Source organism: Ambystoma mexicanum, chromosome 7p (genome assembly GCF_040938575.1).
Source record: "Ambystoma mexicanum isolate Mex_15411 chromosome 7p, UKY_AmexF1_1, whole genome shotgun sequence".
Taxonomy (NCBI): Eukaryota; Metazoa; Chordata; class Amphibia; order Caudata; family Ambystomatidae; genus Ambystoma; species Ambystoma mexicanum.
Window position 1 is genome coordinate 281,173,891 of NC_090939.1, and position 27,669 is coordinate 281,201,559.

General features: G+C 48.7%; 1 protein-coding gene across 2 annotated transcripts in view; it reads left to right on the forward strand.

The window, feature by feature from the left end:
• The window catches only part of SCAF4 (SR-related CTD associated factor 4), a 1,175,829-nt gene that overhangs the window by 68,870 nt on the left and 1,079,290 nt on the right, over positions 1-27,669 (forward strand). The gene's annotated exons all lie outside the window — the stretch shown is intronic.

The window sequence follows — 27,669 nt, forward strand, 5'->3', positions numbered from 1 at the left end:
CAATTGCTTACTGCAGCCTTTCCAAATCAGATTGAAAAGCACACTTAACGGTATGAACGGTATAACGGTATAAACAATGTGACGGTTATTATTGTTCAATTAAGTGGTTCACGGTATCATTAACGGTATACCGTTATACCGTTACATCCCTACTCCTCACCAGAAGCATGTGACTTCTTGAGTGCTGCTGGGATGTTCTCCTGTGAGAATGAGAACAATAGTTCGCGATATATAAACCTTTTCAAAGCAAATGTCATGTCTTTGTCGACCAGTGGCAATGACATTTTGTTTCACAATCTACGGGCTGCACTGAAGACCCTATTGTAAGAATGTGGGACGACGTACACAACACAAATACTTTAAAAAACCGAAAAATGGAGGCACCTTAAAAAAAAACTAAAAAAAAAACTTTTCAGAGCTGCCACAACTAACGGCGTCCCATCCCCTGGTTGAAAGTTATACCCCCCCACTCCCAGCATGAAAGTCTGCGGACATTGCAATAGTTGCAGGGTGGCACGTGTTACATATGCCCCTTTTGCAGATGATGGCCATAGAAATGGGCCTTTCGAGGCTACGGGATTGGTCAATAAGGTTTCTGGGTGTGGTGTGTACGCACAGACTGTGGTACACAGTGTATTTGTCTACAGAAATGCAGAGGGTGCGGTTATGGCTGCGTTTCATGAGCCACATCGTGCAGGTTTGGGGGGAGTTTGAAATACATTGATTGAAAGTGAATGGAAAACACTGTGCAGTGGCTGCTCATTTTGGATTCTATCATGTGGCTGTGTAGTGCTATGGAGTACCTACAATGAAGTGACTGATTTTGGTTTGTCTGTGTGAAACTTTGGTGACGCGCAATCATGCCGACATTGTTGTTCATTGTGGAGGGAAAATTGCATAGCATGTTACTCGTTTCAGTGCCGTTTGCGATGGAGGCACTTACCCAGGTCATGCGTCTGTTTCCGATCTCCTGCATAACTTTCTATTGCATTACTCATACAATGATGTGGCTGCGTTATTTTTCATTTGGTCCGCAAATGGAGAAAGCGCTGTACACTGCGAAGAAGTCTGTGTGCCTTTCTACTACATGTGCCAATGGCGTACTTCACACACATGAATATGACGTTTCACAGCACAAACCGTTTTGCCCAACAAGAATGTTCATCTTACTATTCCTGCCATCCCGATTTCTGCACACCCCATCCAAATTGCCTTGCTGCCCTTCTTGAAAGTAGTGGAAGCATTTTTGTAGTAAGTGTTGTGCACTTTAACTCTTCAAAACGCTCTGCAACACGTAAAGAAACCTCTTTCTACAGCGAACCCCTTTCCACCCGATTCCACTACAGTGTCTTGCACAGTGCCACGCCTCCCTTGATTTTGCGCACATTGTGTGGCGCGTATACGGTGCGCCCCGCCCTGCATCGGTTCATTGGCAATTCCATTTTTCATCTCTGAAAGGTGCTTTATTTCCCTTTTTTCCTTTCCCAGTTCATTTCCATTTATTTTGGACTTCTAAAACGCACCACAGAAGGAACGGCAGGTAAGGCCCGGTACGGAAGGGGCAGCACCTGCATGGATACCATAGGGGATGAGCCGAGAGACGGAAATATTGGGTGGCCCTCCCCTACATAGGCGCCAGTCATTGCCATGCTCCCGGACGGACCCTTCCCACGCACTTCCAAGTACCTTCCCTCTGTAGAGTGGCGTTTTGCCGTACAGACACAATACAATGCCCTTTGACGGATAATGATCTGTAGCGTGGCATATGGTCCACAAGGATGTTTTAGAGCTCCACTGCCCTACGGGAGTGCCCCTGTTGTTGGCCGCAGCAGATGTGGAAAATGCTGTAAATGAAATTACCCTGCTGAATTGTTGGAAGGGCGGTAGACTGGCCACTGGTCCCTTGTGCTTCCATTTGAGTTGTCGTTACATGCAGTACACACTTCCTGCTACGCCATTAGCCGCAGGAGTAGAATTCAGAGATGCATACATTCTGGAATACAAGAATGTTTACAACAACGCAAAACATAGCTTCATTACGTGGAGCAGGAAGATGGTTATTCAGCGCGACCCATGCGGCTACAGTACTTTTGTAACCACCGCTGACATTTTTTTCGCTCTGAACATTGTGCTGTTTACTTACTTGCCTTTACATGCACTAGTATGTGCGTGACCAAGCCGCACCAGCTTTACTATTTTGCATGTTCACTACAAACTGTCACACCTGCAGTTACATGTTTTCTTCAACTGTACGACCCGCAGGCAACCTCTTGACAATTTCTGTCACTTTGCTCAGTGCAGAGACGGTGTCTGTTTCACGGGTCATGGAAAAGCAAGCAGCACATCAATCAAATGAATGCGACATTTAACACGCCCACTGCAGGTTGTTGTTCCTTGTTTACCAGTGGGCCTCATACAGCCAGGTGTGCTGCAGCCATATATTGGTAGGTTTGCAGAGCCACCCACGTAATCTGCAGTAGTATTTGAAATGCGGTAGCCTACCGTATGAATCCGTAGGGCTGGTGACAGGGGCGGTGTTACCAGCACACAGAGGATGCCCTATGCATGGGTATAGCTGTACAACAGATACACATGCCCTCCCACAACTATTTAAAAGTGCATTACAAGATGAGGCCATGTGGCCACTAATGGAATCTTATGGATACTTTCAGTGTGATTGCACATACGCCGGCGAGGTGCAGTCTCCCTAGGAAACGTCCATATTGCTTGCCTGCAGTCATCTCGGCCAGTACTGTGTGGCACAGATTCACCAAGCAATGTTAACACAAAAAGAGAAACCACTCGCACTCGCCAACACTTACCATGTACATCTGTAACTGCTAAGATACACCAACACTATTGGGAAAATGAAGGGGTAGCACAAATGGATACATACACAAGAGAATTTGGCCGTTCCACAAGTTAATCATGAGGGCAGCCAAGGAATCTGACACAAACCGTTGTTAACGGGACATTATGGTTCCGTTCCAGTACCAAACAGGTATCATCTTTACAGAAAACACTTTGCTAAAGCAACGTTCCGGTTAGAGTGCCCTACTAAAAAACCATGAAATTCACTAACAAAAAACATTGTTAAAGGGACGTTCTGGTTAAGTTGCACTACTACAAACCTATCCCCTTTACTGAAAAAACTATGCTAAATTCAGTGCTGAAGGGACGTTCTGCTTCAGTTGCCGTAAGAACAACCTTAGCACCTTCAGTGCAAAAACATTTGTTATAGGAACGTTACAGCTACTTTGCACTAACAACCTATCCACAATATGCTTGCATGTAAAACCGAAAAACTCCAGAAATTCACCAGTTATGGTAAGCTAAGCAAGCATAACTCGCATCCACCACTGTGTACTGCTAACACTAACACCCATGACATCAAAGATGACATCAGGAAGGGGATAGGTTTGTAGTAGTGCAACTTAACATAACGTCCCTTTAACAATGTTTTTTGTTAGAGATATATATATTTCTGAGGCTTGTGGAATCTGCTTAGATCACATGCTGTGCATAGGCCGACATCTAGTGGAAGCTGCAGAGTATTACAGTTGTTTTCAAAACTCAAAGGGACGTCGACAAAGCGTGCCAGTAATACTATCCCTAGTGTGAAGTCCACTGTACCCATGATCTCTCACGTGTCAAGGTCCCTCCAGGTTGTTTTTTACGCCATGCTAGACGGACGCGTATAGCTGAGTTCCATTCGGCGCTAGGCCATTGACTTTTCACAATTACCGATAGTATTTCTTTCTATCCTTTCACCGACCTCCGAAACACCACGCTGATGAAGACAAACACTGCCTGTCGGAGACCACCTGGATGGACCGTTTGGCCTGGGCCTCAGCCCAGACAGCAGGGAGAGAAGGGGAGGCCATTTTAGAATGCATATTCTCCCCTTCCTACACTTTGTTCGCCCAGCTGTCATAACCATTACCTATAATTATGGAAAACGCACCGTTTTAAATTTTGCCCCAAGTGTAACCGAAAATTCCTGTGATTGACAAACACTTTGTAATTTGTGTCTTCCAAGAGACCACGTTGAAACGTCTTGTCGAGCATGTAGGCTCTTCAAGCCGAAAACGTTACAGGAACGCTCCACGAAACGCTGGGCCCACTACACCAGGCAACTCTAGGCCATGGAGGTAGAGGGAACCTTTAGCAATGGCAGCAACGCCATACATTTGGACGGCGATGGAGCAGCTTCAGCTACTCAAGCGTAAGCCCCTGACCCCGTAGGACAGGCTGGCGGGCATGTTGTGGGGAATACACACGGCGGCGGCAGTGCTACAAAAACGCACGTAAGCCCTAGTCGAGACTCGACAAGGTTTGACACCCAGAGAAAGGTCAGCCGAGTCCCGGTCCTCTGGGCAATCTCTACCAAGATCGCTGCACGACAGGGTTCAACTGTCGGAAGGACAGCAAGGGTGTCGCTCGAAAAACTCCCCGAGGTCAATCGTCTGCGGACGATGCCTCGGCACCAGCATACGAAATTCTACGCTTGACTTCGGATAAAGCAGCAGGCCCCAAAAGGTCTGTAAAACACTCCTCTGGGCCCCAGGGTGTGGGAAAACCTCAGAAAATGACCTCTAAAGCCTCTCCTAGGGAGACGACACCACAGAAGGAAAAGCCTAAATCATCCAAGCCCATAGAAAAACCTAAGGATTCTAGGCCTAAAGTAATAACTCCCACTAATGAGGACTTAGGACTTTACCCCACAATCTATGGTGATCCCAAGTTCTAAGGAATGCTCTTCCCAAGATATTGATAGAGTAATGCGAAGAATAACCTTCATGGCCAATTTTTACAAGAGAAACCCAGATTGAGTTTCCACTCCTCCCACCACAGCCCTTTCTGGCTCTCAAGCCTCTGCCTTACCTTCTCAACCCCCTTCTAAGAGGTCTTGCTCTAATGTTCCATTACAAAGTACGGTTATAGATGTCTATGACCCTGAATCAGACCAAGAAGACCAGGAAGATCTCTCCTTTGTGGAGGCATCTGACCCTCAAATTATTGAGGATACAGATGAACCTTATTATGGGGATGACGAGAATCCAGAGGCAGACCAAGAGGCTAACATGTACTCTATAGATTCCCCTCTTAACCAAGTCAATCCAGTTGTCGATTCCGCCATTGTTAATCAACCCCTCCTCAATGAAGTGTTGGCCAAGGCAGCGGAACACTTTCAGATTGACACACAGGAGGTACAGGAGGATAGAGACTTTCCCAGGATTTGTTCGGCAGACAAAAAGACAGTGGGCCGGTTTATCCCGCTACTAAAATCAGTGCAAAGCAGGATACAGCCATCCTTTTGAGGCACCTAATCTCACACTGGCCGTTAACCCAAGTGTGGAGAAATTATTCAGGCCTGCCCCCTCAGACCCTTTATATATTAGAGGGCAACTAAAACCAGACTCCTTAGTTGTCACCAACTAGAAAGCGAGCAGGCACACCCCTTGCTTCCTCCGAGGCTGCACCTGATAAAGCAAAAAGATCTATGCTGTGTGCAAAAAGGTTGCTTCTGCTGCCTATCAAACCAGGATGGCGAACAACGCAACCCTCTTGGCTAGTTAAAACTGCCACAAGTGGGAGGAAATATCTGCTTTACTTTCATCTGCCCCAGAGACACTCGGATCTCAACTAGCTCGGGTGGCAGCAGGTGGAAGGGCCGTATCTACCAGTCTCCTTAAATCAAATTTTGATGCTGCAGGCAATGCCGGGAGAGTCATTGCAGAGGGGACCGTTATAAGAGGCATGCATGGCTGCGCTAGTCTGGCTTTAGGCTGGAAACGCAGGCCACTCTAATAAACATGCCAGTGGAACCGAATGTGCTCTTCGGCAAGGCCGTTGAAGACGCACTTAAAACAGCAAAGGATGAGTATGGCACTCTAAAATCTTAAGGTCCACTCACTAACAAGCATACCGGACAGAGGTAACGGACATTTTTGCGGTTTTTGGAGGCCAAAATTCTCAACAAGGCTCCAGCTACAATCAGGGCCAAGGTGCCTCCTAGGGAAGTAATCAAAGACAAGGCTATCCCAGAGGACAACACAGAGGTCGTGGTAGGGGCAGAGGCCCTGCTCGTGGTGGCACTGCACCTCAGAGCAAGTGACAGTCTGCTCCAGGTGATATGATATGGCATATGGTAATGCGCCTATACACATGTGTTTAAAGGCGCGACGAGGCGGGGGGGGCGACAAGGGGAGACTGACAACGATCCTACTAGGCCAGGTGTCCTTCAGATCGTGCAAGTGCTGGGGGAAAAGGGAGCGGGGAAAGTGCAGTACAGGGTTAATAGCATACAGGAAAAATAACAAGGGCCAGCTAGTGGCAAGTGCGAGCAAGTGCTGGGAAGGGGGGGCTGTAGGGATACAGACACAGTCCCGTAGTGCAGTGGGTGCCAGGGAGGCCATGCAGGGGAGAGTGGCTGGGCCAAGGACCGAGAACGGTGAGTGGCCCAGTTGCAGATTCAGTAACTTTAGCAGGGGAGAGGGGGAGAGAAAGCGGAGGCGAAGAGGAAGGTTTTGAGGTGCTTCCGGAACCGGAGATGGTTCTCCAAGTTTCAGGGAGGCAGGAAGGCTGTTCCAGAGGGAGGCCCCTGCAGAGGAGAGAGATCTGCCACCAACTTGTTGTTTGGAGAAGCGACTGACCCTGAGGGAGTTGGAGGCTGGTGAGCGAAGAGCTCGAGAAGGAAGATATTTAGGAAGAGAGAGTTCGGTATTTTGGCCCAAGGCCCCAGAAGGCCTTGTGGACAATGCAGAGGGTTTTGAACTTGATCCTCGCAGTCACTGGGAGCCAGTGTAGTGATTTCAGTCCTGGAGAGAGACGGTCCCTGGGCTTGAGGCCAAGGACAAGTCTCGCAGTCCTGTTCTGGATGAGTTGCAAAGGGCGGAGAGTAGAGGTAGGCAGATTTAGATAGAGGCTGTTACAGTAGTCCAGCTTCGAGAGAACCTGGGCTCCAGAGACGGTGAGCTTCTGGAGGAAGGAGAGGAAAGGAAGGATACCTCTGAGGTGTGACTTCTTAGAGACGTCAGATATGTGAGGAGAGAAGGAGAGTGGAGTCGAAGATGACCCCAAGGTTTTTTGCCTTGCAGGAAGAGGGCCAAGAGAGGCCAGCCAGAGAGCTGCAGGGAAGGAGGGAGCGGGTGTGCCGATGAGTAGAATCTCTCAGTCTTAACTGGCATTAAGGCAGAGGTCATTGGCGGCACACCAGTCCTGGATAGCGGAAAGACAGTCAGAGATGAGGGAAGGAGAAGAGGAGGCCGAGGGTAGCCTGAAAATGAGCTGGGTATCATCAGCATAGCACTGAAAGTTGGGGCAGAGAGCGGCGATGCGGTGACCAAGAAGTGCCAGATACTGGTTGAAAAGCCAAGGGGAGAGGTTAGATCTCTGGAGGACACCACAGGTAGAGAAAAAGATGTCGGAAAGGAAGGACCCCAGTTGGACCTGGGATGGTCGATTGGAGAGGAAAGAGGTCAGCCACGCCAGAGCCTGACCAGTGATGCCCAGGTTATCACGGAGACGGTTGAGCAGGATGGTATGGTTGACAGTATCAAAGGCAGAAGAGAGATCAAGCAAAATGAGAACACATGGAATGTTAGAATCAAGGTTCGAGAGCAGGTCCTCACGGATGTTCATCAGAGCAGTTTCCCCGCTTATGGCAGCTCTGAAGCCAGACTGATGGTCATGAAGACTGCCAGCAGATTCAGAATGGAGATTATGCAAGGGCAGGGGCCAAGGAGTCAATGTGGTCCTTGATAGTTTTGGAGGAGCAGGGGTGGACCTGTTTTGACAAGACTTTCATAGATCGGACTTGTCTCGAAACCTGTGTCCTCCAATGCTTCTCCAGTAGGAGGACACATTTCCAACTTCACCCATGCATGGGAGGGAATCACCTCGGACAGATGGGTGCTGTCTACGGTAGCAGGGGGCTACTGTATAGAACTACTTAAACGTCCTCACAACCAACCCCCACGACAGAAAATCCACTGTGAACATCAGCGGATCCTCCTAGAGGAGATAAAGGACGCCATAGAAGTGGTCCCAGCCAACCATGTAAACGGGGGGGGGGGGGGGGGTATTTATTCAACTTACTTCATTGTGCCAAAGAAAGATCTAACAATGCGCACTGTATTAGATTTACGCCCTGCAAACAAGTATGTCAAGCCACAAGTTCTGCAGGACTATGCTATAAGAGGGTAATCCCGCTACTAAAAAAGGGATTACATGGCAACACTGGATATGAAAGGTGCCTATTTTCATATTGCAATGTTCCCAGCGCACAGAAGATTCTTGCGTTTCAAGATACCGAACAAGCAATACCAATTTAAAGTGCTGCTCTTTAGAATAGCCTCGGCTCCAAGGGTATTCACAAAAGTACTGGCGGTAGTGACAGCGCGCCTGCGCAGGGAGGCAATCCCAGTGTACCCTTACCTGGACGACTGGCTCATAACTGGGGAATCGCCTCCGATTTGCAGACAAAACATCCAAAGAACAATCAACCTCCTCTTTCAATTGGGCTTCTCCATCAATGAGACAAAATCAAGCCTAGTGCCAAGCATTTCAAAACATTTCCTATGAGCTGTCCTAAACACAGAGGAAGGATTGATCTTTCCTTCAGAGGAAAGAGTAAAAAAATGTGTTACTGCAAATACCACATTATCAGGCCGGCCGCCAGATAAGGGTGTGCAAAGCAATGTGTTTACTGGGCATGATGGCATCTTGCATTTACCTGGTTCCTCACGTGCGCCTGCGCCCATGCAGGAGTGGTTGGCGACAGTGGGCTCAGGCAAGCGGTCATTGGGACATGGGACAGTGGTCGTTTTGCCAACACTTGTACAAAATCTTCGCTGGTGGACAAGAGAAAACCTAACGAAAGGAAAACCTTTCTACAACCCGGAAATAAAGGCAGTGGTCACAATGGACGCCTCACTGGCAGCACGGGAGTCCCACTATCTTCACCACACAGCTCGGGTCTGTTGTCTCACACTGCAGCTCAGAACCACATCAATGTCCTGGAACTTCTGGCAGTATTCAAAGCCTTTCAGGCATTCAAACCCCATTTAACAAACCTGCCCGTGCAGATCCTAACAGACAGCACTACAGCAATGTTTTATATCAACAAGCAGGGGGTACATGTTCTCTAAATCTATCCAGACTTGCACAGAAAATCTGGAAATGGGCACTCAAACGGAAAATGTTCCTGTCCTCGCATATTCCAGGGGAACTCAACGCTCTAGCAGACTCATTGTGCATAGATCCCCTACCAGAGGAACACGAGTGGCGTCTACACGAAGAAGTCGTAGAACCTCTTCTCTCAATGGGGTTTCCCAGCAATAGACTTATTCGCCACAAGCGAAAATTGTCAATGCCCAGACTTCTTGTCCAGGTTCCCCCAGCCAGGCTCCAAGGATCGCCCTATGGATGAATTAGTAGGGACATTTGCCTACACTTTTCCCCCCCTAAACCCCCTCATGAGAAAGGTGGTGAACAAGTTACACGAGGAACCAATGACGCTTATCCTAGTTGCTCCTATGTGGGCAAGACAACCGTGGTATCCACAACTGCGGAAACTGGCGATGTGCAATCCCATCAAGTTCCCGTGCCAGTACAACCTACTCACACAGCATAAGGGACTAACCGTGCACCCACAACCACACTTGAACTTGGCAGCATGGCTCCTGAAGTCAGAGTTCGGGCATCTCGATCTACCGCAAAGATGCATGGATATCTTGAAAGAATCATGAAAACCGAACACTAGGCACTGTTATTATGACAAATGGAGACGATTCGTAATCTGGTGTCAGACTAAGCCGATCAACCCCATAGATTGTACTCCATCTAACTTTCTAACCTATATGCTCCACTTGCTAGATACAGGGTTACTGTTCAGCTCCCTAAAAGTCCACCTGGCGCCCTTGTCAGCCTACAACACTTACCATAATAAGGTATCATGGTGGACCATAATAAGGTATCATGGTGGAAGGTACTGTCCTCAAAGCATTTATGGAAGGGGTAAAGAGACTCCACCCTCCAATTTCTAACCCACCGCCAGGTTGGGCCCTCAATGTGGTACTCGCTAAGCTCATGTGACCCCCATTCGAGCCTATGCACAAGTCTAGTCTCAAACACTGGACTTATGAAACTGCCTTCTTAGTGGCTATCACTTCCATACAAAGGTTTAGTGATATCCAAGCATTGTCAGTGCAGGATCCTTTCTTTTTTGTAAACCAAGACCAGCTGGTTTTACGTACTCCTCCTAGTGTCTCCCATAAATTCATCTCCAAATTTCATGTAAACCAGTCTTTTGAGCTACCGGCTTTCTTCGATGAGCCCAAAAGCTCTGCTGAGGTAAAACTCCACACACTAGATGTGAGGAGAGCGGTTCTCTACTGCGTAGAGGAGACCAGACCGCTAAGAAAGACAGATCAACTGTTTGTCTCCATAGCGCCAGGCAGAGAAGGTGACCGCATCTCTAAGAATGCCATCTCTAGGTGGATGGTAAGAGGTATCCAATTATGCTATTCCCTATCCGATAAACACTGCCTTTTAAGCCAAGGGCCCACTCCACAAGAGGTAATGGAGCCACTCTGGCTTTCATTGCAAATGTCTCCTTAGACAGTATTTGCAAAGCTGCTCCATGGAGCTCAATGCATACTTTCACTCAGCACTACTTCATTGACCCTCATTTCAAGACCGATACACAAGTGGGACAAGCAGTTCTAAGACGCTTATTCGCTCATGATCCTTCTCACATCCCACCTTCTTTTTCCACTGCTCACTAATCTATGCACAGCATGCGATCTAAGCAGATTCCACAAGCCTCAGAAGGGATACATTACTTACCGTAATCGTATTTTTGATGCTTGTATCTGCTTAGATTCACATGCGACCCACCCTTCCTCCCCTCGGAGAGAAGGCGCATGGATGCTTATGAGCTTGTCTGATGCGTACCTGCTTGGATACAACTGTACTCGTGCTACACCTCATGCTACCTCATGTCAGAAAAATAACAGTGAGGGATCTCGACGCCTGAGGGATCATGGGAACAGTGGACGTCACACTAGGGATAATATTACTGGCACGCCCTGTCGACATCCCGTTTGAGTTTCGAAAACTGTGCTTCCACTTGATGTCGGCCTATGCACAGCATGTGAATCTAAGCAGATACAAGCATCAAAAATACAATTACGGTGAGTCATATATTATATATATATATTTCTGAGGCTTGTGGAATCTGCTTAGATCACATGCTGTGCATAGGCCGACATCTAGTGGAAGCTGCGGAGTATTACAGTTTGTTTTTCGAAAATGTGCGTCGACACAGGGCGTGCCAGTAATACTATCCCTAGTGTGACGTCCACTGTACCCATGATCCCTCACGCGTCTAGGATCCCCAGATTGTTTTTTTCCGCCATTCTGGTCGGAAGCACTTCATCGGAGTTCCCTGGCTTTGCCATATTTGCACTCAAAACTAATTCTAATTTGCCCCGTTTTGTCACCCTTACGTCGATCAACATCTCGACGCCGAACCGGGGAGGAGATCAACGTCGAATACCCGACGGATTGGGCCTTGAGGCTTCCGCCTCGGCTCGGGCCTGGGCCGCTGGCCTCGGCCCTACAAGTAGGGAGAGTGGGGGGTGGTACACTTCCACACTCGGATATATATATATAATCATATAGACACCTTCTTACCTACACACACTTGCCCGCTGCCCACAGGCGCGTATGGAGGGTACGCCCTTTCAGTTTTGCCCCAAGTGTAATAAGAAATACCCTTGGGTAGATAAGCACGCTACGTGCAATCTTTGCCTGCCCAGAGACCACCCCGAGGCGGGTTGCAGGGCCTGTAGTAGGTTTAAGACCAAAACTCTTAAGGACCGCTCCACCAAGCGTTGGGCCCACCACGCCAAGCTAGCAGCTATGGAGGCGGAGGGTACCTTCAGCGACGGCAGCGACGCCGGACTTTCGGACGGCGAGGGCACCAAGGCGTCGAAAGACAGCCTAACGCACGTCCCCGGCCTCGGAAGGTCGTCCGTCCCGACGACTATGGGGAAGTCCCCCGGCGACAAAAGCGTTACACATACACACGCTAAACACAAAAAAGCCACCCGAGATTCGACGTCGTCGAAACCTCGAAAAGAAGCACAGAAGGAGCGGTCCGAAAGGACGTCCTCTGGGCGGTCCCGGTCGAGGTCGCCGCACGACGTCAGGCAAGCCTCCACACTTGCACATAGTGCCTCGCCCATTAACATCACGGAAGATCACTCGTCCGGAGACGAACACGACTCCCATCCCCAGCCTGCACCCCAGGAAAAGGGTACATCACTTGGGAGTAAGGAGGGCCCAGTTTCGAAGCCTAGTTCGAAACACAGGCATTCCACCTCCGATCCTCGACGCCAGGCGTCGAAAGATAAGGGAAATGGTAAACACACTTCCACCCACGGGGAAGGGGGTAAGCAGCAACGGAAACAACCCTTGCAATCCTCCACAACAAGAGAACTGACTTCCCCGTCCAAGTCTTCTCAGGGACAGTCCATAGAAAGTTCCAGCAAGGTCACCCCAAGCTCCAAACTCTGGTCATGCGAGGACATTGACAGAGTAATGTCAAGGATGTCTTCCTTGGCAAATTTCTTCGAAAGACACCCTGACCAACTCCTAGCTTTAAACCCTCAGGAATCTTCTCCCTCAGGTTCAAGGGACCCTATCCCTTCAAATAAAAGGCCCCGGGTCGAGACACCTTTAAGGGCTTCAGACCCCTTTGAGGTCCAACCCTATTCTTGCCTTTTCCCTACAGGCCAAGGAGACTCTTCCCTTATAGAGGGTCAAGAATTTGAGACGCCAGAATATCTCGCAGTGTCAGATTATTACGGGGAGGACGAAGACGAGGATGAGCCAGAAAATAGCCCAGATATTTTCAGAATGGACTCACCAGTCGAAAGGGAAGCCCCAGTGTCTGATTCCCCAATAGATAATCAGCCCCTCCTGAATGAACTGCTCTCTCGGGCAGCTAACCACTTCCACATAGACACACAAGGTGTCCAAGAAGAGAGGGACTTCGCGGAGGAACTAATAGGGGAAAGGAAGACAGTAGCCCAGACCATTCCCATCCTGAAATCTATTCAACGCAGAATAGCACCATCCCTTATCAACCCAAACCTGACAAGACCTGTAAACCCGAGAGTAGAGAAGCTGTTTAAAGCAGCCCAGTCGGACCCTCTATATATTAGAAGTCAACTTAAGCCAGACTCTCTAGTCGTAACTAACACCCGCAAGAGAGCTGGAACCCCATTATCTTCCTCTGAGGCTCCCCCCGACAAGGAAAGTAAGAAACTCTATGGTTTTGGTAGAAAAGTAGCTTCCACGGCAGCCTACCAAACCAGAATCGCGAATTCCACCACACTGTTGGCCAGCTACAACTGCCATCAGTGGGAAGAAGTGGCAGCACTAATAGATTCCGCTCCCGAACCCCTTAAGAGCCAGCTATCTCTCATTTGTGCAGAGGGAAGAAACGTCTCAGGCTGCATTTTAAAAGCAACTTTGGACGCCGCAGACAATGCGGGTAGAATTATAGCAGAGGGGACTGTCATCAAAAGACATGCTTGGTTGAGGCAGTCGGGATTCAAAGCAGAAACACAAGCTGCACTCTTAGACCAGTGGAAAGTGATCTCCTGTTTGGTAAGGCAGTCGAGGACGCTCTAAAAAACGCTAAGGAGGAATTCGACACCCTCAAATCCCTTGGCCAGTTAACTACAAAACCACCTAACCAAAGAGGGAACAGCAATTTTCCTCGCCCCCGCGGCCAAAATTCCAATAGAGGAAATAGCTATTCCCACACCCAGGGTACACAGTGGAACACCAACTCACAACAGTCTACCCAGGGGATTGGTAGGGCTAGTAGAAGAGGACGTGGTAGAGGCAGAGGCAGCCCCAGTAAAGGAGGCGGCACGCCTCCACCAAAGCAGTGACGCTCATTTCAGGGTCCCTTCCCATACAACCCCAGTAGGGGGACGAATATCCAGCTTCACCCAGGCATAGGAAGGGATAACATCCGACAGGTGGGTGCTGTCAACGGTATCCAATGGGTACTGTATAGAACTACTGCAACGTCCCCGAAACCATCCTCCAAGACAAAAAGTCCACTCTTTAGAGCATCAGAAGATCCTCCTCGAGGAGATCTACAATCTGCTCCAAAAGGACGCGATAGAAATCGTCCCAAGCCACCAGGTAAACAAGGGTATTTATTCAACTTACTTCCTTGTTCCAAAGAAAGACTTAACAATGCGCCCAGTATTGGACTTGCGGCCTGCCAACAAGTATGTCAAGCCCCAAAAGTTTCGTATGACTACACTACAAGAGGTAATCCCCCTCCTAAAAAAGGGGGATTACATGGCAACTTTGGATATGAAAGATGCCTATTTTCATATTTCCATGCTCCCAGCGCACAGAAAGTACCTACGCTTCAAGGTGGACAGCCAACACTATCAGTTCAAAGTGCTGCCCTTCGGGATAGCTTCGGCACCAAGGGTATTCACCAAGGTACTGGCGGTGGCGGCTGCACACCTACGCAGGAAAGCTATCCCAGTATACCCTTATCTGGACGACTGGCTCATAACGGGGGAAACCCCAGTGATTTGCAGGACAAACATTCAAAGGACTATCGACCTCCTTCACGAATTAGGCTTCTCAATCAACGAGAAGAAATCAAGCCTAGTGCCAAGCACCTCCAAACAGTTCCTAGGAGCTATCCTGGATACTCAAAGAGGGTTAACGTTTCCTTCAGAGGAAAGAATTCGGAATATACTACTGCAAATTCCGCAATATCAGGCCGGTCACCAAATAACGGTACGCAGGGCAATGCGTTTGCTGGGCATGTTGGCTTCATGCATTTACCTGGTCCCCCACGCGCGACTGCGCATGCGTCCCATGCAGGAATGGTTGGCGAAACAGTGGTCTCAGGCAAGGGGTCAGTGGGACGATCTAGTGGTCGTTTCGCCAACATTGGTACAAAGCCTTCACTGGTGGACAAGAGTAAATCCTGCTCAGGGGAAACCTTTTCACAATCCCGAGGTACAGGCAATAGTCACTACCGATGCATGCCTCACTGGGTGGGGAGCTCACCATCTCCCCCACACAGCCCAAGGTCTCTGGTCTCCCTCAGTAGCCAGGAACCACATCAACCTGCTAGAACTTCTGGCAGTATTCAGAGCACTTCTAGCATTCGAGCCCTACCTGCTCAACCTGGCAGTGCAAATCCGGACGGACAGCACAACAGCCATGTTCTACCTGAACAAGCAAGGAGGGACTCGTTCACCAAATCTGTCCAAGCTTGCCCAGAAAATCTGGATATGGGCACTCAGACGGAACATCTTCCTGTCAGCACAACATGTTCCAGGGGAACTCAATTCCCTAGCGGATGCTTTAAGCAGAGACTCCCTCCCAGAGGAACACGAATGGGTTCTACACAAAGAGGTCGTAGAAGACATCTTCTCTCAGTGGGGTTGCCCCACTATAGACTTATTCGCCACAAGCGAAAACAGACAATGCCCAGGATTTGCATCCAGGTTCCCCCAACCAGACTCCCAGGGGAACGCCCTGTGGATGAACTGGTCAGGGATGTTTGCGTACGCTTTTCCACCAACTCCTCTCATCAGGAAGGTGGTCAACAAGATGAACAGAGAGTCGATGACGCTCGTCCTAATTGCTCCCATGTGGGCAAGACAACCTTGGTTCCCACACTTACGCAGGATGGCGGTGTGCGAACCCATCAGACTTCCAACCTGGTACAACCTTCTGTCCCAGCACCAGGGTCAAACAGTGCATCCTCAACCCAACTCAATGAACCTCGCAGCATGGCTCCTGAGGTCATAGAGTTTGGACATCTCAATCTACCACAAAGATGTATGGACATCCTAAAAGAATCTAGGAAACCAAACACAAGGCACTGCTACTTTGACAAATGGAGGAGATTTGTTATTTGGTGCCAGAATAAACAAATCAACCCAATTGAATGCACTCCTTCCACTATTGTTACATACATGCTCCACCTGCTAGATGCAGGTCTGGTTTTTAACTCACTCAAGGTGCACCTGGCAGCTCTATCAGCCTACACCACCTCCCATAACAAGGTATCGTGGTGGAAAATACCAGTGGTTAAAGCTTTCATGGAAGGAGTAAAGAGACTTCATCCTCCAATTTCCAACCCACCACCAGGATGGGACCTGAACGTGGTGCTATCTAAACTCATGGGCCCGCCCTTCGAGCCCATGCATAAAAGTAGTCTCAAACATCTGACTTATAAAGCAGCCTTCTTAGTAGCCATTACTTCTATAAGAAGGGTCAGTGAAATCCAGGCTCTGTCAGTGCAGGATCCCTTCTTTACTGTCCACAAGGACAAACTGGTTTTACGCACACACCCTAGGTTCTCACCTAAATTTATCTCTAAATTCCACGTAAACCAGTCCATCGAGCTTCCGGCTTTCTTCCAAAACCCACAAAGCTCGGCTGAGGTGAAACTACACACACTAGATGTGCGTAGGGCGGTCCTCTACTATGTAAACAAGACCAGACCGTTACGAAAAACAGATCAGCTGTTTGTCTCCGTAGCTACAGGCAGAGAGGGGGATCGCGTCTCTAAGGGTGCCATCTCTAAGTGGATTGTTAACTGTATCCAGCTGTGTTACTCACTCGCTGAAAAGACTCTGCCTTTCACGCCTAGGGCCCACTCTACAAGAGGTATTGGGGCCACTCTGGCTTTCATTGCAAATGGTCCCCTTGACACCATTTGCAAAGCAGCTACTTGGAGCTCTATTCACACTTTTACTCAGCACTACTGCATTGACACTCATTCCAAGACAGATACACAAGTGGGACAAGCGGTTCTAAGACATTTATTTGCTCATGACCCTTCTCACACCCCACCTCCTTCTTCAGGTACTGCTCGCTAATCTATGCACAGCATGTGATCTAAGCAGATTCCACAAGCCTCAGAAGAGATACATTACTCACCGTAATCGTATTTCTGATGCTTGTATCTGCTTAGATTCACATGCGACCCACCCTTCCTCCCCTCTGAGAGAAGGCGCATGGTTGCTTGTAGTCCTACCTTTCTACCCATCTGCTTGGATTATCTGTACTCACGCTACTCCTCATGCTACCTCATGTCAGGAAAAACACAATCTGGGGATCCTAGACGCGTGAGGGATCATGGGTACAGTGGACGTCACACTAGGGATAGTATTACTGGCACGCCCTGTGTCGACGCCCATTTTCGATTTTCGAAAAACAAACTGTAATACTCCGCAGCTTCCACTAGATGTCGGCCTATGCACAGCATGTGAATCTAAGCAGATACAAGCATCAGAAATACGATTACGGTGAGTAATGTATCTCATACACACCCTACCCCCCCACAAACCCCTGTAGCCAAACCAGTTCAAGGTAGATATGCAAGTAAGAAAGATGTGGCGAGATTATAAGGGGTCCACAATGAGTGCGCACAGTGAAGCAGTTAAGGAACACACTTAGACAAATGGGTATACAAATACTTCTTTACTTGTGGCCAAATAAAATAGACTAATAACAGTTAATATCACTAAAACTAGATACATACACACTCCCTAGAGTAGGGCAAATACATATCAACCCCCTGAAAAGGAAGGTACATATTAGTATAAGCACTAGAGGTCCAGAGAGATTCTATCCTAACTTCAGAAGTCCATCCCTAAGATGTATGGGGCTTTGTGCTCAAAGGTTCAGCAGGAGCTGGAAACAATTGTAGGATCTCTGGGGTCCAGTGTACAGTTCCAAGTATTGGGGGACAAGTTAATCTGACTAACGTGTTCCCAACTTTTGGAGTGCTTCTGTGAACAAGCAATGACAAAGCCAAAGTGATTGTTTCTAAAAGTTAGCAACACTTTTAAAATGGGGGTTCAGGTAAGTATCGCTACAGCTCACCACCCGTACTCCGATTCTTCACAGGACTTGGCAGGTCGGTTGAAGAGGGTCCAAGGTTGCTTTTTCCGCCGCAGCCCTTACACCCCCGGGGGTTGCAGGTTCAATCACTTCTCTGGTCGTCAATTAATCATGCTGTATGCAACCCCCTGGCCGCCTCTGATGCTGTGACCCCCCCTCGCCCCCCCGGTCACCTGTGATGCTGTGTGCTCTCTTCCCCCTGGTCACCTGCGATGTTATAAGTCTCTCTCCCATCCCTCTCCTCCTAGCCTGCTAATGCCATTTACTTAATTTTGGTATCCTATGTGCATGCTGCCGTTGCCCTGTAAAATGGGGTAGGCACCATGTATTTGCCCACCTATCTGACACTCACATTTGTGTGCTGCAGCCGCCCTGTAAGGTGGGATTGGCACTATGTACTTGCCCACTGATTTGTCATTTGCATTTGTGTGCTGCTGCGGCCCATAATATGGGGTCAGGCTCAATCGGATGTAATCACCTTGTACTTCTTTTTTGCACTTTGTGTACGATTTACCTGTTGTACTTGCTGTGATGTTGTAATTTGCCTCGTACGCTTCATATTCTGTAACCTGAAGCCTGAAAAGACGTTTAAGTGCTGAGATGCCTTAGGGTTTTGTGTGCAATACAAATAAACTAAACTAATCCTGGTGCTCTGTCTTCCATTGAAGACATGCAAAAGCGCTCAATACAGGGCCCCTCTCAGGACAGGACTGGACACAGGTAAGCCATTTCGGACAACGGCCACCGATGCACGGTTACTCAAATGGATTAACTTGCTGCGGTCAGTCTTTGCCGCCTCTCTTGGGTCACCTTGATGCTAGGACCACAAAACGTAACAGAGATGAATCTTATGACACAAGCTGAAGATCCCCAAGTTCCATGCCTCACCTCTGAACGGCGATGTCTGGTAGCCCAAACTGATCTGGCCAACCACTGGGTGCTCCAGGGGCACTTCCGAAGGCTCTTCTTCGCACGACTCTGAGCTGATGTCGAGAATGGATGTTTCCTCCACTCCAAGGGTCCTGGCTCCTTTGCAGGACTGCTGGTGATCTTCTACAGGACAGGGCTCTACCAGGGCAGCAGCAGATGTTGGTTGCCAGGCCTCCTTCCGACAGGTCCACAGACTCCTTGCAAGTCTTGTAGCTGGATAGGATTCTTGTTTCCTTCTGTTTCTTTCATGATCTCTCCAGAGTGGGTGCAGGCGTCCTCTTATCCTGAAAGCCAGGTAAGAGCTGAAACTCCCACTAACCAAGGATGGATCTGTACCACACGCACACCCCAGCATTGGTCCAATCGGGACTACTGCTGGCAAAACTCATGCATACCACTCTGACACACTGGCACCAGTTTGTGGATTGGGACTTGACAGTCCCAGCCCTGGCTGCCAACACAGAGCCCTCCAGTAGCCCACCAAAAGCCTCTACTTTCCCGGGCACTGTAAATCCATATAAGGATTTTTCTGTCCTCCAAGGCCAGAAGAAGGCTTAAAAGACAAGATGGCCAATTGACAAGCGAAAAACCTTGTGGCATGGCCATGGTTGACCACTAGCCACAACAGCCAAACGCAGCAAGGCTAAAAGGAAATGCACAGAGAAATGGTGGTAAGTCACTGCTGCCACCTGCTTGTCCATTTAGCACACCTAGAGTAATCAAAATAAATCCTCAGTGTTAGTCTAGGGCAAAACAAACCGTGTACCCCATTGTACTGTATTGTAAGAGGCATTGTACAATAAGTTACTACAAGTGACAAGTTACTAAAAGTAGTAACAAGCAACTAGACTAAGGGAAACCACGTTTCCCAGTACTGACAGCCTGAAGGACATGTCAGTTTCCCCGTGACAGATGAGCAACAAGTCAGTGTAGTTAAGGCTTCACTGCACTGTCAAAAAAGCAGGTCAGATCAAAAAATAAAAGCAAAAGGTTTGGAGGTCCATAGAAATGGAAGGAAAGATGCAGTAAAAAGGAATCGTTCTTAACACTAGTGACTCATTTAAAGGTCTGTGCCATGTGATTCATTTTCTAGGACTGCGTTTCACCCAAAACACTTTGGTCCAACCTTAGAAGCTCCCTCTGCTCTGTTGTCTGCTGCAATGCCTCACCACCTTCCCAGGAGCACTGAAAATACCCTCAGCAGATGAGGGGGATCCAGTGGTTCAAGGGAAAACCCTTCACAATGAGGACGTGAAGATAAAGGATTCTGATTGAGATAGAAGACTATGCCCTTGCCCACTTCAGAGAAACATTTGGTTTGACCTGTTGGTTGATAATGCCTTCCTTCTGCTGAGACACTGATACCCAATACCCTGCCTACTGGAAGTGGCAGCCAGTGCAAGTGCTTCGTCAACCTTCCAGGCTGGGAAGGGGCAGAAGGAGCACTTAACATATCTTTTGCGACCCTGGACGTGGTCCCACAGCAATCAAGAACCAAAGAAACTGCATTAAGCTCCATTTCACGACAAGGGCTGCTTTTCAATGGACTACCTTTCAGTCGTTTTTGAGCCGCTGCAAGACTTAACAGAGCTGCTTTTGATATTTGCATAGTGAGCTGCTTCAAGACATCAAGCTGCTCACTCTCCCACTGACTGCCTGCTTCTCTAGCTGATCACTGCTATACAAACCTATTCCATTGTTGGAGCGTGTCAAATTGACTCAACCCATGATATTCCTCCACAATTCCACCACCGCCTGCCTGCTCCTCTGCTGTTTTGGGTTTATCGCTTCTGCAGAAACTAATCACATTGCTAGACCACATAGAGCAGTCTTGACTCAACCGTCTTGATATCAGCTAGACCTATTGGAAAGGGTCAAGAGGTCTGGCTCTTTGCTGTGGAGCTTCTGAGAAGATAGGTTTTCTGCCGTTTTGTTTTAAGATCTCAAGTGACAATTTTAGATGCCACATATCTTTTTAAAAATGTACGCTTAATGGGAACGTTGCTGCAAATATTGCCTGTTCTGCCCCCACCCCTTGCCCCCCAAGTCTGCCTCTCCTCTCCTCTCTGCGACCTCACCAGCTCTGAGGCTTCCCTTGCCTGCCCCTTGCCCCCACCCCAATCCCACTGTCTCTCCTCCTTCTCGCCCACAGTACCGGATGAGGTCTCTAAACACGTCTTCTCTATGAAAGTCTCCTCAAAACAGGTGATGCCCTGCTCTTCAAGAACTATCAAGGACAACGTTGCCTCTCTTTCTACTGCTTCGGCTGATTTCTACAATCACTCCTTTGCCACTGGCTCTTTCCCACTACTCCTCAAGCACTCTTGTGCACCCTCTCCTTATAAAGCCTTCTGCCGCCCCTTCCTGCTCGGCTAACTACTGCAACATTTCCATTACCCCTTTCCTGGGCAAACTCTTGGAGAAGTTGGTCATCTCCCAACTGATCCACCACATTGAATCTGTTAGTTGTCTCCACGACCGCCTTTCATGACTCCTGCCCTTGGCCTGGATTGCCAGGCCAGGTGGGCTACTTCTAGTACCCCCATCAGGGCCTCGACATTTGCCCCTAGACTCGCTTGGAGTCAGTCCTGGTGCCTTTGGCGCCAGGCTCATGTGCTAAAGCAGCAATCTGGGCCCATAAGGGCATTGCGCAACAACATGGATGCTTCCACATGGTTCAGTTCCTGAACTGAACCATGCGGTCTAGCATTTTGGGTGTGGCAGGCCCAGAGACACCAGGGATGCCTGCAGGCTATATAAGCCACGGCTGGACTACAGCACACGCTTCGTGTTGCTCTGCCAGTGGCAGCATGACGTTGACCGCGTTCAGCAGCATCTTCATCTACACGCTGGGCCTGATCTCCTGCAAGTATAAGAGAAGACATTGTTGGTGTTTGCTTACCTCCTGGGAACCGCTCCTGTACTCCGCTCCAGGATCCTGAATTGCCAACATCTCGGCGGACCTTGTTCCATGGAGAAAACCGCTACCTGGAAAAGAAAACCGAGAAAGCAACTTCAGTAAGCGTTTATTCTGCACATTCAGAAACTCTTACCCGCATAGAGCGGAAGGTCTGGGCCCAACCAGGGGTGTCAGGAAGCAGTGCGCTCCTCACTACTTACCACTCTTCATCTTTTCGGCACGCGCATTCTGGAACAACACTGCATCCTGCAAGAAGGACAAAATAATCAGGGTTAGCACAAGAAAAGCATATAGCGCCGCGCTTCGCGCTTTCTTACCACCTCGTGCACCAACCGGCGCGACATCACAAGGACAACATTTACACTTAAAAAGATCAATGAAAAAAGAGAGACAATTACTAAACAAGGAACACACAATCAAGATACTTACCTGAAGAACAGAGTCACAGCAGGTCTGGACCCCCCGGAGAGTCGCTCCAGTGAAGTAACTCGGCAGCGACTAGCCAAACCCCAACGCGCCCCTGCTCGGAGTGGCAGGACGCAGAGCGCGCCTCATCAAAAAGCAAGGTGAGAGACACCCGGGGGAGGGGGGGGGTGTTCGTGGGCCCTGAGCCACAAGAGACAATCAAGCTAAAATGTAACCTCTGTGTTTCAGACCTGGTTTTCAGCCGCACAAGGGTCCAAGGAGGTGGTCCAAGGGTGAAGCAGTGCAGACTGGGTGGCGCCCCCGTGGATACTAGGTGAGCGTGACACCGCCAGTCTGGCTTCAGAGCAGCCAGAGGCACCGATCCTGCTCTTCTGAACACCAGTGAAGACTTGCTTTCAGTTCTCGATCCCAATGCTACCTTGCCCCTGTGGCCCACCTGATCGCTACCTTCTCTCCTCACTTTCAGTGTTGTGCAGATGACACACAGATCTCCTCCTTCCATTTCCTCCTCCTTTCTCCCCTCGCATTCCAGACTGTCTGCTATTCAGGTATGGTGTGCTGCTAACAATCTCTTCCTTAATGCCAGTAAGACGCACATCCGTCTCATTGGGACCGATCTTCCCTCCTTCACTCTGGCCTTCCTCTATGGGTCCACTCCCCTCACCCCCTTGTGAGGCTACATACCCTGACGTCCTCTTTGACTCCTCTCTCTCCTTTCCTCACATCGCAGATGTTCCCAAGAAGACTCACTTTCAGCTGGACCTCCTCAGAGGCCTTCTCCCTTTCCTCACCTTCCCCCAGAACTCTATTCCTCTCTAAGCTGGACTACTACTGCGTCTCTCCCTCTCCTCTCCTCTCCTCTCCTCTTAATACCCCCCTCTGCGGCATTGACTGGCTACCTAGTCCCTTCTGAATCCTACAGAGAACCAAGCCTTCCTCGCCCAGTCTACCCACAATTCCTGGTTTCCCTGACCCCGTGGATGCCGCCCCCCCCACCTGCCCTTGTACGTTCGGGCCACAGATTAGCCTGGCCAGGTGTGCATCCCTACCAAGCCTGGTCACAACCATCCTCGCACTTAGCTTTTGGCTCGCGCTCCTGGCACTTGCCCACCTGGCCTCCCCTTAGCACTTACCTTACCCAGGGGCCTACTTCTCTCTTCCAACCCCCCACCCCCAGCACTTGTATGCCGCCACTCTGCACACCCCATTTCCCTCACTCCCTAGCATGTTCCCTTCCGCCCCGTCTGGCACCCCCAACCCCACTTCTTGTTACTGTACTTGCACGATCCGAATGACGCAAGGCCTAGTAGGATCGGTATTGTTTACTGCACTGCTCCCCTGCAAAGCCCCCCCCCCCCCCCCCCCCCGTTGGTTTGTGGCGCCTTGAATCACAATTTGATTTGATGTCTAGGCGTTTTATAAATACCCAATAAAAAAATACAATTTCTGGAGCTTCTGGATGTGCTTAGATCGCATGCTCTGCATAGTCCGACATCTAGTGGAAGTCGGAGTATTACAAGATTTGTTTTTGAAACTCAAATGGACGTCGGGCAGGCGTGATTAGTAATACTAACCCTAGTGTGGACGTGTACTATACACGGTCCTTCACGAGTCAAGGTCCTTCTGATTGATTTTTTTTCCCCCCGCCATTGAAGTCGGTCAAGTCCTCTTTCAGGCTGATGCCTTTTGATTTAATACAGTTTAATTGTAGACTCTCCCTTTCCTTGGTTGTTCGCCATGCTACATGACTGTTCAACCACTCTTTGGCTCCTGATGGACACTCATCTCGTCGCCGACTGACCTATGGACGACCAGACGCGGCCTTATGGGCCTGTTCGGGCTTCGGCCCATTACAGTAGGGAGATGGGGGGGGGGGGGGGGGGTTGGGTTCTCTATACTGACTCCGTTTTGGAGAATGTTTATCGCATCATCCCCTTGCTTCTATTTTCGCCCAGCTGCCCCTTTGACATTGTTGGGGAGAATTGTCAGAAATGTACTATTTCCCTTCTGACTTTGAGACCCCCAGCTCTTTTGCTGGACTTAAGGACTTTTAATTTTTACCCTGAAGACTGAGACCTTTTTTCCCCATCTCTCATGCATTTTATTTTGATTTGAACTCTGTTTCATTTGCTTTTGGAGACTGACAAACTCCATAGGCATCAACTTTTGACATTTTGACACTGCACCTTGAGTGCAGTGTCCTATAGCAATCCTTTACATTTCTGATAAGGTTTAAATCCCTTCTCTTGGATAACTGTTTCCAAGAGTAGGAAAGTGAAATTGACTTTACTTACATGTACTCTTTATAGACCCAGCAAACACTATCCTACAATAGGGTGCTGGAGGGGTTACTTGGTGTCCTCCTTTGTCTACCTTCTCATGTAACATTTTTATGTTACAATTAATGGCTGGTGGCAGTAGTTTACTTTTTCCTACCATTGAGTGTTTATACTGTAAACTGCAATTGCAGCTGTAGTATAGCATGCATGGGTGCCCATTTGTCAGACTGGCCCTGGTCGTCTTTTTTTCACCATTTCATGTTGGAAAATGCTTTCTTGAGATTAATCTGCGTGCCAAACCATTTTTTGTCCCTTTGTTCGTTTTGTCTTTGGCAGGATTCACTAGTGTAGCCCACCACTGGCTCCAACGTGTCTGGCAGGGCAGGAAGCAAGGGAGGTGCTGAAACTCCCTGTGCCTAGTCTCCTTGGTTACAGGAATGCACCCAAAGGTGATTGGCTGCCTGTCCGTGGAGGACAGCCACCCTGCTGTGTAATTGACAGCTAGGATGTGAATGAATGGGAGAGACTTGCATAAAAGGCGAGGTCTTTTGCAAGGAAGGCAGAGTCGCCCACTGGACTAAGGATTCCGAAGAACTTGTAAGACAAGCTTGCTGCTACTCCTGAACCGTTGGTTTGCCCGGTGAAGGCTTGCTGCAGTGCCGAAGCTCTGAATTTGTCACGACTAGAGTAGCCCTGAAAAGGACTATTCCCCTTGGTTTGGTGGGACCAATCGACCCCAAGACTAACTCGACTGGAAATCCACTCTGCTGGCTGTACTTGCATTGCTGCTGCAGGAACCGAGTGCCAGGGGACAGGAACACCAGAATAGAGTATTGTTTTTAAGTCAGACCCGAGCTCCAGGAAGATCCCCCGGACACCCTTGAAGCAGGACTAACCAAGCCTGAGCCAGCTCAGCAAGAGTGCTGGACCCCAGAAGCAAGGCAAGCCCAGAAGGTATCGGAGAACCGGGGCGGTGCTATTCGGGAGAAGCTGAAACCGCATCATGCCACTGATCAGAAATGTGCCCATTGCTGCCGCTGACCTTCGAATCGTAGTGCAAGAGTCCCCCAGACGTCCTCCCTCTAGTCCCCACAACTGAGGCCCAGGAACAACAGGATCTGCCATACTACAACAGGAACAGAAGCCAGCTGGAACCAATTACTTCAGACCAAAGGTACAGTAAACAAAGGGGTACTTACCTCTTGTTGTGTAGCTTGCTAGCTCTCAGTTGAGACTAGCATTTGCTGCCTTTTGCAGAGTTGTTCTCAGCTTTGCCCCTCACAAGCCTCCCAGCAGTGATTTAATTTTCTACAAAGATCTCCAACATTGTACAGGACTTTTTTACTTACCTTCAAGAAGTGCCACAGCTCCCCTAGGATTTGCTCAATTGACATTGGGTGTCCTGGCTCCCTGAAAGACTCTTCTATCCTCTGACTTTGTGTTTTGATCTGTCCCTCGAAAAAGTAATACATTCTTTACATGTATAGCTGGGAAAGGGTTAATCTACGTTCCATTGGGGTTTCAAAAGTGCTTACCTGTTTGAGAAACTTTTTAAACATTTTTTCCTTCCCTGACTTTTTCGACACCAAACTCTGTATTGCTCTAAATGTACCAGTGATATATCAATGTCCAGTGTCCTAGTTATTGAAGTCACCCCAGGGTGTAGGAAGTGTCTGTGTGCCATCCCAAAAGCGTATCTATTGATTTATTGAAACTGAGCATGTATATTTTCTAGTATATTTAAGTGTTGAATATTTGCTCACTTATAAAGGAGGCTTATTCAACCTGACGATTAAATAATTATTTATTAATTTTAACAAAGAGTCTCTTATTTGCATACTTGTCACTGTGAAACTCTGTTGCAACCTAACAGCTCACATTGACCCCTCTTGAGATGAGCCTGGCTGCTCAGTCACTCTACCAACTTGTGTAGTACAAAACCCCCAAGGAAAACAGACCAACTCTTTGTTTCCATAGCACTCGGTAGAGAAGGCGATCGCATATCAAAAGGCTCCATCTCCATATGTATAGTCAAATGCTTACAACTCTGCTATACCCTATCCAAGAAAGTTCTACCTTTCAGCCCAAGGGAACACTCTACCAGAGGTACAGGAGCTACCTTAGTTTTCATTGCAAACGCCCTGTTGGACGCCATCTGCAAGGCTACTACATGGAGTTACATCCATACCTTCACACAGCATTGACAATCGCTCCATTCACAGGTGGGACAAGCGGTCCTAAAACGTCTTTTCTGCTATACCATCTAACTTCCCACCTCCTTCTCCAGATTCTGCTCGCTAATCTATACAGAGCATGTGATCTAAGCAGATCCACAAGCTCCAGAAGGGATACATTACGGTGAGTAATCCGTTTTCTGGTACTTGTATCTGCTTAGATTCACATGTGCCCACCCTTCCTCCCCTACTGGAGTAGAAGGTGCATCGTTGTTTTCTCGGTTATCACTGATTCTGCTTTATCACATCTGTACTCCAGCTACACTTCATGCGACCTCATGTCAGAAACCAACAATCTGAGGAACCTCCACATGTGAAGGACCATGGGTACAGTACACGTCACACTAGGGATAGTAGTACTAATCGCGCCCTCTTGAAGAGTAGTCTGCTTTTGTCCCATGCGAACTTAGAGGTGGAGAAGGTATACCCTTCATGTTGTGCCAGTTTCACCTTTGTGAATGAGATCACTTTTGGTGTAGTAGTGTGGGAGCTCAGTGACAAATTGGAAACCAATACTCATCCCAGTACTTGTGCAGAGCAGTAGTCCTTCTGTCACATTATGATGATGCCATTTTAAGTGCCATATACTCAAAATGGCAGTTCCTCAGGTTTCGTTTTAAGACCAGTCCTTTGACCATCTTGTTTTGGCAGTCTTTCTGCCCTCTCGTGCCAGAAGCCTCCAAACAAGGTATGCACTTTCGTGGAATCCAACCTTGCATTCTTGCTGAGTGGTTTTGATGGAACTGGTTGAAACTGATTGAAACTGATTCGGACAATCTGGTCCCAATTCATTTCTCCTAGTGGATGTCTTTTGCTGAGTGTTAGGCCTGGTGTACAGATGTTTAGGAGGCCACCCTTGTTATATGAACAGGGGACGCTTCTGGGAAGATAGCCAGACCAA